Consider the following 13,155-nt stretch of genomic DNA (forward strand, 5'->3'; position numbering starts at 1 on the left):
ACAAAAACAGAAAGAAAGAAAAAGAAAATGTGAGTTAGGAATTTTACACTCTGCTAAGATGTAAAAAAGCAACATATGAACATTTTTTAATATGCAAATACATTTAGTATTATTTTCCTCATGAGTATGTATTGTTGAAACTACTAGAGCTATCCAGAAGATGAGTGGAAAAACTATGGCAAAAGATTGGTAGTGGGGCATCGATTCTATTAAACTAAGGCTTAAAAAATGCAGGGTTATGATTATAGAAGAGAATGCAAATACAATCACAAAGTTGAAAGAAAAGGAATAAAGAAAATGGGATAAAGTCTAAAGATTCTCATTTTCTCTTCTTTAAAGCTTGGGGGGAGAAGCCCAAGATCCATAGAGATCACGTGCCCTGCAACTACAGAGATCATGATGTGCAGTGCCAGCGCACGACCCAGCAGCTAGGCCTCACCACTGCCACCTGACTCCATCCCCAGCCCAGCTGAGTGTGAGCCGATCAGAGAAGCGCCCAGCCAGAAAAGCCCAAGATCCACGGAGACCACGTGCCCTGCAGTGCCAGCGTGTGACCCAGCAGGGAGGCCTCGCCACTGCCACTGACTCCATCCCCAGCCCAACCGAGTGTATGCTGACCAGAGAGGTGCCTCGCCGGAGAGGCCAAAGACCCAAGGCAACCATGCACCTGAGACACTAGTGGGCAACTGAGCAGACACTGAGGCAGCTCTACCAAATGGACAGACCCAGCAGCTTCCTAGCCAGACAATAGTGTCAAACCAGTGGACCGTAAAATCCCCTGCCACAATGACTAAACATCAAAAGGAAAGATACTAGAAGTATGAAAAATCAAGAAAGTACACCACCAAAGGGTAATAACTCTGAAGATCTAGAACCTATAGAACAAGAAGCCCTTGAAATGTCTGACAAGGAATTTCGAGTGATAATTCTAAGGAAACTAAATGAGATACATGAAAACTCAGCTAGACAATGTGATGAAATTAGGAAAAGTATACAGGACCTGAAAGAAGAAATGTACAAGGAAATCAGTGTCCTGAAAAAGAATGTAGCAGAGCTTGTGGAACTGAAGAATTCATTCAACCAAATAAAAAACACAACAGAGAGTTTAACCAGCAGGCTTGCAGAAGCAAAAGAGAGAACTTCTGACCTTGAAGATGGGCTGTTTGAAATAACACAGGCAGACAAAAAACAAGAAAAAAGAATTAGAAACATTGAAGAAAACCTAAGAGAGATATCAGATAACCTTAAGTGCTCAAATATCCAAGACATGGGTATTCCAGAAGTGGAGGAAAAAGGAAACTGCATTAAAAACATATTCAACAAAATAGTGGCAGAAAACTTCCCAGGTATAGTGAAAGACACAGATCTTCAAATTCAGGAAGCTCAAAGATCCCCAAACATATTCAGCCCAAAAACGTCTTCTCCAAGACATGTTATAGTCAAGTTGGCAAAACTCGAAGACAAAGAGAGAATCTTAAAAGCTGCAAGAGAGAAGTGTCAAATCACCTATAAGAGAGCCCCAATCAGACTAACATCAGACTTTTCATCACAAACCCTAAAAGCCAGAAAGGAATGGGATGATATATTCAAAACACTAAAAGACAGATATGCCAGCCAAGAATACTCTACCCCGCAAAGCTATCCTTCTAAAATAAAGGGCAAATAGTATGTTTCTCAGACAAACAAAAACTGTGGGAGTTCACTATCACACGACCACCCTTACAAGAAATTCTCAAGGGAGTACTGGATTTGGTACCTTAAAAATAACTATCACTGCCATAAAAACTCAAGAAAAATCAAAACCCACTAGTAAAATAAAAAAGCCAATGATAAAGAGAAAAAAAAAGTTTATCTACAACACAGGAACCAACAAATAAAGAAAACAAACAGTAAATCAGACAGAAAGAAACAAAAGACACTAAATACATCCAAACAAAAAATCAATAGAATGCTAGGAGTAAATCAACACTTTTCAGTAACAACTCTTAATGTAAAAGCATTAAATTCCCCAATCAAAAGACACAGACTGGCTGACTGGATTAAAAAGGAGGACCCAACTATATGCTGCCTTTAAGAGACCCACCTCGCCTATAAAGACACACATAGACTAAGAGTGAAAGCATGGAAAAAGATTTACCATGTAAACAAAAAAGAAAAACGAGCTGGAGTAGCTATTCTTATAGGTTATAAGTTAAAATAGGCTATAAGTTAAAAACCATAAAAAGAGATAATGAGGGCCACTACATAATGATAAAACGATTGATCCATCAAGGAGACGTGAAAATCATAAATATATATGCAGCCAATGTCGGAGAAGCCAGATTTATAAAGCAAACACTATTAGACCAAAAGAAGGAAATAGACACTAATACCAGGACCTGAGCACCCCACTATCAATATTGGACAGATCATCTCAGCAAAGAATCAGCAGAGAAACACAAGATCTAAACAATACTCTGGACCAATTGGACTTGGCAGATATCTACAGAACATTCCATCCAACAACCTCAGAATATTCATTTTTCTCATCAGCACATGGATCATTCTCCAGGTTAGATCACATGTTAGGTCACAATTCAAATCTCAACAAATTCAAAAAAATTGGAATTATCCCATGTATTTTTTCAGACCACAATGGATTAAAATTAGAAATCAATAACAAACAAAATTCTGGAAACTATACTAACATATGGAAATTAAATAGCATTCTATTTAATGACATATGGGTCCAAGAAGAAATCAAACAGGGAATCAACAAAAGTACTGAAACTACGAAAACAATGATACATCACACCCAAACCTGTGGGATACTGCAAAAGCAGTACTAAGGGGGAAATTTATCACATTAAATGCTTACTTCAGAAGAATGGAAAGATGGCAAGTGAACAATCTAATACTTCACCTTAAAGAACTAGAAAAACAAGAACAATCAAAACCCAAAGTTAGCAAATGGAAAGAAATCATTAAGATCAGAGCAGAACTTAATGAAATTGAAACCCCAAAAATGATACAAAAGATCGATGAATCAAAAAGTTGGTTTTCTGAAAAGATAAATAAAATTTACAAACAATTAGCATGCCTAACTAAAAAAAGAGGGAAGATTCAAATAACAAAAATTAGAAATGAAAAAGGTGATATTACAACTGGTACCTGTGAAATACAAGGAATCATTTGAGACTACTATAAACAACTATATGCCAAAAAATTTGAAAATCGGGAGGAAATGGATAAATTTCTGGACACACACAAAGTACCAAAACTGAGCCAAGAAGATGTAGAAAATCTGAACATACCAATAGCAATAAAAGGGATTGAAGCTGTTGTCAGAAGGATCCCAACAAAGAAAAGCCCAGGACCAGATGGATTCACAGCAGAATTCTACCAAACATTGAAAGAAGAATTGACACCAATTCTCTACAAACTATTCCCAAAGATTGAAACAGAGGCAATTCTCCCAAACTCATTCTATGAAGCAAACATCACCCTGATACCAAAACCAGGTAATGATACAACTAAAAAAGAAAACTACAGGCCGATATCCTTGATGAATATAGATGCAAAAATCCTCAACAAAATATTAGCTAACAGAATACAGCAACACATACACAAAATTATACACCATGATCAAGTGGGATTTATCCCAGGGATTCAAGGTTGATTCAACCTACGCAAATCAATAAATGTGATTACACCATATCAAAAAATTAAACATGAGGACCATACGATCATCTCTACAGATGCTGAAAAAGCATTTGATAAAATTCAACACTCATTCATGATAAAGACTCTCTAAAGTTAGGTATAGATGGAAAGTATCTCAACATAATTAAAGCCATATATGATAAACTCACTGCCAATATCATCCTGAATGGGGAAAAGCTGAAAGCTTTTCCTTTAAGAACAGGAATTAGACAAGGATGCCCTTGTCACCACTCTCACCACTCCTATTCAACATAGTTTTGGAAGTACTAGCCAGAGCAATCAGAGAAGAGAAGGAAATAAAGGGCATCCAGTTTGGAAAAGATGAAGTCAAACTGTCTCTGCAGATGACATGATCCTATATATCAAACAGCCTAAAGCCTCTACAAAAAAACTCCTGGAGGTGATAAACGATTTCAGCAAAGTTGCAGGACACAAAATCAACACACAAAAATCCGTAGCATTTCTATTCCCCAATAGTGAACATGCAGAAAGAGAAATCAAGAAAGCTTGTGCATTTACAATAGCCACCAAAAAAATAAAATACTTAGGAAATGAGTTAACCAAGGATGTGAAAACTCTCTATAATGAGAACTACAAACCAGTGCTGAGAGAAAGTAAAGAGGACACAAGAAGATGGAAAGATATCCCATGCTCTTGGATTGGAAGAATCAACATTATGAAAATGTCCATACTACCCAAAGTGATATACAAATTCAATGCAATCCCCATCAAAATTCCAATGATATTTTTATCAGAAATGGACAAAACTATCTAGATATTTTTATGGAATAATAAAAGACATCACATAGACAAAGCAATTCTGAGCAAAAAAATAAAGCTGAAGGCAGAACACTACCTGACTTTAAACTATACTACAAAGCTATAATAACCAAAACAACATGGTCCTGGCATAAAAACAGACACACTATCAATGGAATAGAACAGAGAATCCAGACATCAACCCACACACCAATGGCCATCTGATCTTTGACAAAGGCACCAAGCCTATACACTGGAGAAGAGACTGTCTCTTCAGCAAATGGTGCTGGGATAACTGGATATCCATATGCAGGAGAATGAAACTAGACCCATACCTCTCACCATATACTAAAATCAACTCAAAATGGATTGAAAAATTAAATAGACACCCTGAGACAATAAAATTTCTTAAAGAAAACATAGGAGAAACACTGCAGGAAGTAGGACTGGGCACAGACTTCATGAACATGACCCCAAAAGCACGGGCAACCAAAGGAAAAATAAACAAATGGGATTATATCAAACTAAAAAGCTTCTGCACAGCCAAAGAAACAATTAACAGAGTTAAAAGACAACCAACAGAGTGGGAGAAAATATTTGTAAAATATACATCTGACAAAGGATTAAGATCCAGAATATACAAGGAACTGAAACAACCTTACAACTAAAAACAAGTAACCCAATTTAAAAATGGGCAAAACAGCTAAATAGGCGTTTCTCAAAGGAAGATATATGAATGGCCAACAGACATATGAAAAAATGCTCAATATCACTCAGCATTCAGGAAATGCAAATCAAAACCACACTGAGATACCATCTCACCCCAGTGAGTATGGCTAAAATCCAAAAGACTCTGAACGATAAATGCTGGCAAGGTCACAGAGAAAAAGGAACTCTCATACATTGTTGGTGGGACTGCAAAATGGTGCAGCCTCTATGGAAAATGGTATGGAGGTTCCTCAAACAATTGCAGATAGATCTGCCATATGACCCAGCTATTCTACTGCTGGGAATATACCCAGAGGAATGGAAATCATCAAGTCGAAGGTATACCTGTTCCCCAATGTTCATCGTAGCACTCTTCACAATAGCCAAGAGTTGGAACCAGCCCAAATGTCCATCATCAGATGAGTGGATATGGAAAATGTGGTACATCTACACAATGGAATACTACTCAGCTATAAAAAAGAACAAAATACTGCCATTTGCAAGGACATGGATGGACCTAGAGAGAATTATATTAAGTGATACAAGTCAGGCACAGAGAGAGAAATATCACATGTTCTCACTTATTTGTGGGAGTTAAAAATAAATAAATAAATACACAAATAACCTGTGGTGGGGGGAGGGAAGAAGATACATCAATTACAGTTCCTTGAAATTGATAGGATAAGCAAGCAGAAAGGACATTGTTGGGAGGGAGGGGGAAAGGGGGAAGAGAGGGAGGTTTTGGTAAGGGGGAACAATAATCGACCACAATGTATATTGACAAAATAAAATAAAATAAAAATAAATAAATAAATAATAATAATAATAATAATAATCAAAAAGGCTTGGGAATACAATAAACAATTTATATTTAATAAATCAAACCATGGTGGCTTTAAGTGTGTTTACCAGTAAAAAGGTAAATGTTAAATATAATGCGGTTGTGAGAAAAAACGATTAAGAAGTGAAGAAGAGAAAATACACTGATTTCAACACTGATAATATTACGGAGTTAAAAATACTGTCTAATGAGATATAACTATTGGTAATATATAAATTTGTAGTTTAAATATAAATACTAAATTGGAAATAAAGAAAAGGAAATGGACAATTTTTAACTATTATTAATTGAAAAATTGATCAGAAAAAATTAAAAAACTAAAATACCACTTTTTCTCCTCTATTTAGAGTATTTATTGCTTCTCTAACAAACAATTTATGCATAATTTACAAAAAAGTTATTTGATCCACATAATTTTGGGAGAAATTTCAGAAATTATTTCTATTTGGTCACTCCAGAACTGGAGCTTTTCCCTCTTACTTTGATTATATACAGTTTTATCACTTTACCATAACACTTTCCACTGATTTCACAGCTTTCATCCAAGAGTTCCAAACCTGTTTTTTTGGTGAAGTAGTAATAAATGGATGCTGACCAGGAAGCAATGAAGTTACTGAATGGTATTCTATAGTCACACAGCAGTATTTGTATTAAGTGGATTAAATTAATCCAAATATTCAAATCTCCTTTATACCTTTCACCCAATTTGAGCTTCAATGAGAATAGCAGTTTTATTGCTAAAATTCAGTCAGATGTTAAGCAACTAAACCTATCATATACTCTTTATTGGCTCAGCACCCTGCCACAGTATATAGTTCCAAAACGTCATTGTTTCCTTCGTGATGAACAGATTTAGGTTTTCAAAACTGAGACCAACCAAGCCGAGGCCAAAGCTGTGTTCTTTCTAAAGGAAAAGGTTTTCTAAGCACTGTTTGATCTAGTTGAGCCCCCAAGATCAATTTGATTTCAACATTACAATTAAAAAGCAGTGGAGCAATGTTATTCCGTGCTCTTCACTGTAAATCCTAAACATCCTACTAGCCTGTACACACTATGACAGGGTCAGAACTTTTAATGTTTACCCCAGTGCCAAGCACAGCACGTGGCACATAAAGGGATCTCAAGATGTATCTGTGCAAAGGCCTAAGCTAAATAAGAAGCAATAGAATAAAATCCTTCAGATGAAATTATGACTGGAGAGTTGCATTTATCATGCTAAGCATTTTCCTCAAACAGAGTAAACCCTTATTTAAAACAATCCACACTTTTATGAAGCCCATTGCTTATAACTACATGAAAACAACTGTTTTCTCTTCATCAGTTTAAACTTACAATTTATAAATGTTGACATGCAGAAATTTGGCAAACATGGATAGTTTTAATTTATAATACATCTGTGTTTGATATATCAATATGAAAGGTAAATCTGTAGACCCTAAAATAAGAAAAACTTTTCAGAAGAGTATGAAAACAAACTGAAAACACTGAATTATATTTGATCATAGAAAGTATCAAATAGCTACCTAAAACCATCACAAGGTTAAATAATGCTTGGCATATGTAATGGCATTATTTCAAATACTGTACGTGGGCCAAGGCAACAACCAGCTGTTAATGCCATTGCGCTCTCCTATGCAACTTGCTAAAATTATTTTTCAGTATATTCAGTAATTACTGTTGGCACATACTCTGGTTCCATAACCTGTTCTCTACTATCCCAAGAGCTTTTAATCTGATTACATTTTCCATGACGTAAAACCACAACTCCTTTAGTGGATGGAATCCAGGTAGAAATAGCTGAATTCTAAGTTTTTATTCCCTCTGTTTTATCTCACATACCCTCATACTGTTATAAATGGTTATTTGAATTTCAGTGGAAATCAAAGGGATGGATCTTTACCACAATCTCAGTCAACAGGAACTCTATTGTCCCTATCTCAGGACTGTGATCTTTGTCATTTCTTAAGAAGGAATACCCATCGATTTAGAAAATATTAGTTTTAGCCAAAACATAACTAGTGTCAACAGGAAATTTTCTAAGTCAGAAAAATAAATGGCTGTTAGTTTTAAAAGAACAGTCTTATAAGAAAGCCAGTGCGTATTCAAAAAATGATTCTAGCATTTGATCAATCATTCTTTTTGTTTTAATGATCCTCATTTGACTATATTTTCTCCCTTTAATCCTTGGTAGAGTTGAAACAAATTTTACTTAACACACACATTAAGTACTTCCTTTTACACAAAGCAGTGCCCTGGGATTTTAGGTGTTTAAATTTGGCACTGTGCATTGGGGCACTACAAAGATTAACACTCGAACATCCAGAGCACAGTTAAAATACAATTTCCTTGAAAATGGTTAGCTAGATTATTTATAGATTAGGTCATCTGGAGTGAGTATAACTTTGTCTGAGCCTCCAGACTCCATAAACTCCAACTCTATCTAGTGACTGAAAGGGAGGAACTTTTCACTTCCCAAAAGAGTAAACCTTCAAAGGTCTGTGACTCTGCCATGCAACCCTTGCATTTCTAGCAGTTCAGAGGATATTCTGGGCCCCCATTCTGCTTTCTCCATACATGCACATTCCCACGGTCACACACACACACAATTCAGGCAGGATGGCAGCATTTGTGGATGATGTCCCCTACAGACCTGGATGCAGAACAGGGTAAGGAAAGGCCAGTGATGCATTCTGCCTTTTGCAAAGTGGAAAGAGAATTTACTATCATTCTAATCTGTGCAAGAAGAGAATCAAGTTCAAAGTAGAAAAGAACAGGCATATTCTTCTAAGATCATTATTCCTAGACTCTGAGCTAATTTTCTCATGCGAACACATTGCTTCAAAATGTCAAGTGTTTATAAAAGCTCTAAAACCTTTAGCCGTTGGCAATATTTTTCTTGCTTAAGAAAATACGTAGTATATTTTGATCTCAATGAGATAGGTAATAAACATTTCTTTTAAAGGATAAACAAGCTCTATTAAAGCGATTATACTCCTTAGGGATTTTAAACTAATTTCATCTTCAATCACTCATAAGGAGATTCTTTTACATCATCTTTATATTGTGACATGTAAGTTATAACTTTCTTATAAAATATATAATCCACACCACTGAGGTAATATAAACACAATCATGATTCACTTTGAAAGGCTACGAATAAAACATTCTTCATAGAACAGGTGAGGGAATAGAAAACAGATAATCTCATACACTGTTCGTGAAAGTGTAAATTGGTACAGCCTTTTTGGAAGGCAACTTGGCTGAATTAATCAAAATTTCAAGAGTACATACTTTTGATCCAAAAATTCTACAATTTGTAATCCATTACATATAATTATATATGCACAAGAATATGTATAAGAATGCTTATTATTGCATTAATAATAGCATAATTCCTTAACTCTTAATGAACATGTACTTAGGAAGATAGCTAAATTTAATCCATATTATGGAATAATATAAACTCTATATATCTCTGTGTACATCTATGTATATGCAGAAAGGGTACTTCAAAAAGTTCATGGAAAAATAGAATTAAAAGATAATACAAATCTTCCCATGAGTATTTTGAATATATTACCTCATCTACACTACACATATTAGAATAAAGTCTGGAAAGAGATTACAAACTATGGCATCTGTAAGGGAGACAGTAGAGTGGGGAGGCCAGGAAAGAGGTAAGAACAGAGACCTTCACATTTTACATTTTATGTTTCAAATTTAGTTTTGTGTTATTTGAATGTTTTACAACGAGCATGAACTCTACGTCACTTTTCAACTAAAAGTTTAAAAGGTAAGTTAACAAGAGCAAGGCAATAAAGTATAACTTTTTAATCACAAAATCATGCAGTATAATTAAACTTAAACATCTAAACTTTTTTTTTTTTTTTTGCGCTCAGGAAATTGAATTAATTCCCAACTGAGGTGAATTTGGTAGTCCTACATTACTGATCAGTTAGCTTGATGTCTTAAGACAAAAATCAAGCCTGCTTGGTTGTTTTACAATTCTATAAACACCATTCAATGAGCCTCATCCATTCTTACTATCCACGTCTGCATTTAATGAACCCGGTGTTCCTCCTCAGCTAACACCCTCTTTTCTGAGAGCTCTTTAACAACTACACACCCCACCACTTCCCTCCAGAGAGAGTCCCTGCTTTTCCATGTTCACAGTATGATCTCCTGTCCTCTGTGATCAGAGTTGATTGGACCAAGGGTTGACCCCTTACCTATGATCTAAACAAATCAGATCTTCTCTCTTAAGAAGTTAATCAAAATACCTTGTGACCTTGGAGTCACAGGCTCCAAGACTGAATCAATGACTAGTAGTTCTTGGAGCTGCAAAATCGTGCTGAATCAAGAGCCATGGAAGCCCCTGGGGCTATGCGTACTAATTACTTAGCAGAGAGATCCAGATTGCTGGACTTAGATGCAGAAACAAGAACCATGTGATGAGAATGAACACAGGAGAGAAAGAGAAGGACAAGAGCAGAGGAGAAGGGACAGACACAGCTGCTTTGTCCCCAAGGGCTTTTTAGTTTTTCCCTTGAGAAGACCTAGCAGGTCTTCCTCTCCTTTGGTTCCGTTGGATCCCACTGTAATCTTTTAATAAATACTTTCTTAGAGAAGCTAATTTGACCGGGTTTCTGTGTCTTAGATACCTGATAAAGAACATCCCTTAGGCTGCTCCCATATCAACTCTAAATCTACTCATTTTTCAAGGCTCACTGAACTTCTTTTTTCTTGAATCACAAGAAAGGATAAGGACATGATTACAATTCACACCAACCATCCCTTCTCTGACTACACCACACAAAGTCTGTGCCTCACAATTTAAGCTTAGATGAGAGCCACTTTGATCTGTGAAACAATGACTTTGCTAGGATATAACTCACTAGTCTGGGACCTTCTTTAGGGCAGATGTAAGGTGCTCTATTTCAACAGTTTCTACATGTTGAACACTCTGTAGGCAATCAAAAAATACATTGACTAAGTTACCGAGCCCGTGTTCCGAAAATATAACTCAATCTCACTCAACTGAAGTAAGCAATTAAGGTATGTATTCTAATATAAGGCGCTGATATGGAAAAAAACATTTAAATGAAAGAAGAGGTCCTTAAAGAAATGTTTTGTGCTAGAAAATTTGAGTCAATTTTGAAAAATGAATGAACAAATATGTACTCCACAGATATTTAAAAAATGAGGGTACTTCACAAAGTTCATGAAAAATGGAATTAGAATATGAATCTTTCCATGAACTTTCTGAAGATCCCTTGTCCATGTACCGAGCATCAATTTCACGTTCAGAACTCAGAACGTGAGGGAAGAGATTCTTCCCAATCTCATGGGAAGAAAAATAATGTAAGTGAAATACTATTGTTGATATGTTGTATTCCTTACACATAAATACTCTTCTAGGAACAGAATAAATGAGATAGATAAAATTATTAAGTAAAACTATCATCATGACTATTAAAAGGAGATGTAGTCTAAAGATTTTTAATAATGGGTAATACATCACTAACATGCAGTCCTTGATGATCTCCTAAATATTACTTACTGGAAAATAAAAGGAATATAGTTATATTTTGAAAATTATTCTTGTTCTAGTGTCTACCAAAACATGATAAAATCACTACCTCTTCAAAATTACAATGACCTTTAAGAAGGTGCCAGTCCAACAAGCACAAGAGGAGAGTCCTGAGCATTTACCCGTGATTGGAGAATATAAGTCTACAAATAGAATAAAAATGGAAGGTAAAGTCATGGGAGGAAGGAAGGAAGATGTATATGAACACATTGTCTGCATCTTTCTCTCTTTCCCTTCCTTCTCACAAATCACTCCCTCTTCCCATTTACTAGAGATGATCTCCATGCAGGTTGGTCACTTTCTAGACATGCTGCCAGTCCCAACAAGCACACCAAGCTGAGCACTTGAGGGATCTTGCTGAAAGGAGGATCACATCTAGCAGATATTGCATTCGCCATGAACTATCAACCTCTGACTTCCTATTTGTCCACCCCATTTTAGGCTTTGCCATACCATTAGTATGTTTCCCAGGACCTCAACTGTCAGCTAACATACTAATTACTCAATTTCATCTACTTTACTCAGATGCAGCACTAATGAGATACATCTTTGTCATTTGATCCACATTGTTCTCAGCCACTCGGGAGATATATTCCAGAAGGCTGCTTAATGATGCAGTGAAGTTCAGTTCTACTCTGCTACATACATTCAACTTCCCTCCCTACTGACCTGATTAAAGCAGATATATTGAGATGAGAGGCACACCCTATTTTAACATTTAAGGAGATTTAACTAACAATCAATAATACTAGTTTATTTCCAATCAATAATCATTCATTTCCAACTAGCTCGTCATATAGTATTTCCCAGGTGATCTACTAAAAGAATGGTTGACATATAAGCTCACTGAAGATTTCCCATGTTAAAATTGTGCTTTTGCTCCCTAAGTCCTATAAGTTTGAGGCTGTACGGCCATTCTTCTATCTTTTGGAGTGGGCCTACAATTGTTTTCAGAGAGGCTTAGACAGATGGATAGAAGATAGACAGACAGATAAACATAAAAAATAATTAAAATTTAAAAAATGAAAGAACAATCTGATAAATATTCAGCAGTTTATTTATACCATGAAATAAGATCACAATGATGTCCAATTGATAGAAGCTATAGGGAGCACATTTTGAAAGAGTTAGTCCACAAGTAATATTCGGTCAAGGTGATACTTCTTCCAAAACCTTCGCAAATAATCTTACATGGAATAAAGTAAAAGTATCTGGATGAGCGGCACTAATGGTGCCTTTCTATTATTTCCTGTTTTGGGTCTTCCCAACATGGTTCTCACCTCCTTTCTAATGTTTTGCCTCAACTCTCATTTCCATTAATTCTATGTTCCAGCACACAGGAACCGACCCAGCAGGACTCTCCCATTTCCTACTCCTTTGCATTTAACCTTCCTTACTCACTGACGTGTGTGTGTTCAAACCCTGGCCATCCTTCAAAGTCCACCTAAAACAGCACCATTTATATGAAATCCTTCTCGATTTCCTCATACCAAGGGGGTCCCTTCCTGCTGTAACCTTGCAGGCACTCATTTCTGTCTTTCTAATCGTTCTTATC

This window comes from Cynocephalus volans, chromosome 13 (assembly GCF_027409185.1).
Source record: "Cynocephalus volans isolate mCynVol1 chromosome 13, mCynVol1.pri, whole genome shotgun sequence".
NCBI classification, from domain to species: Eukaryota; Metazoa; Chordata; class Mammalia; order Dermoptera; family Cynocephalidae; genus Cynocephalus; species Cynocephalus volans.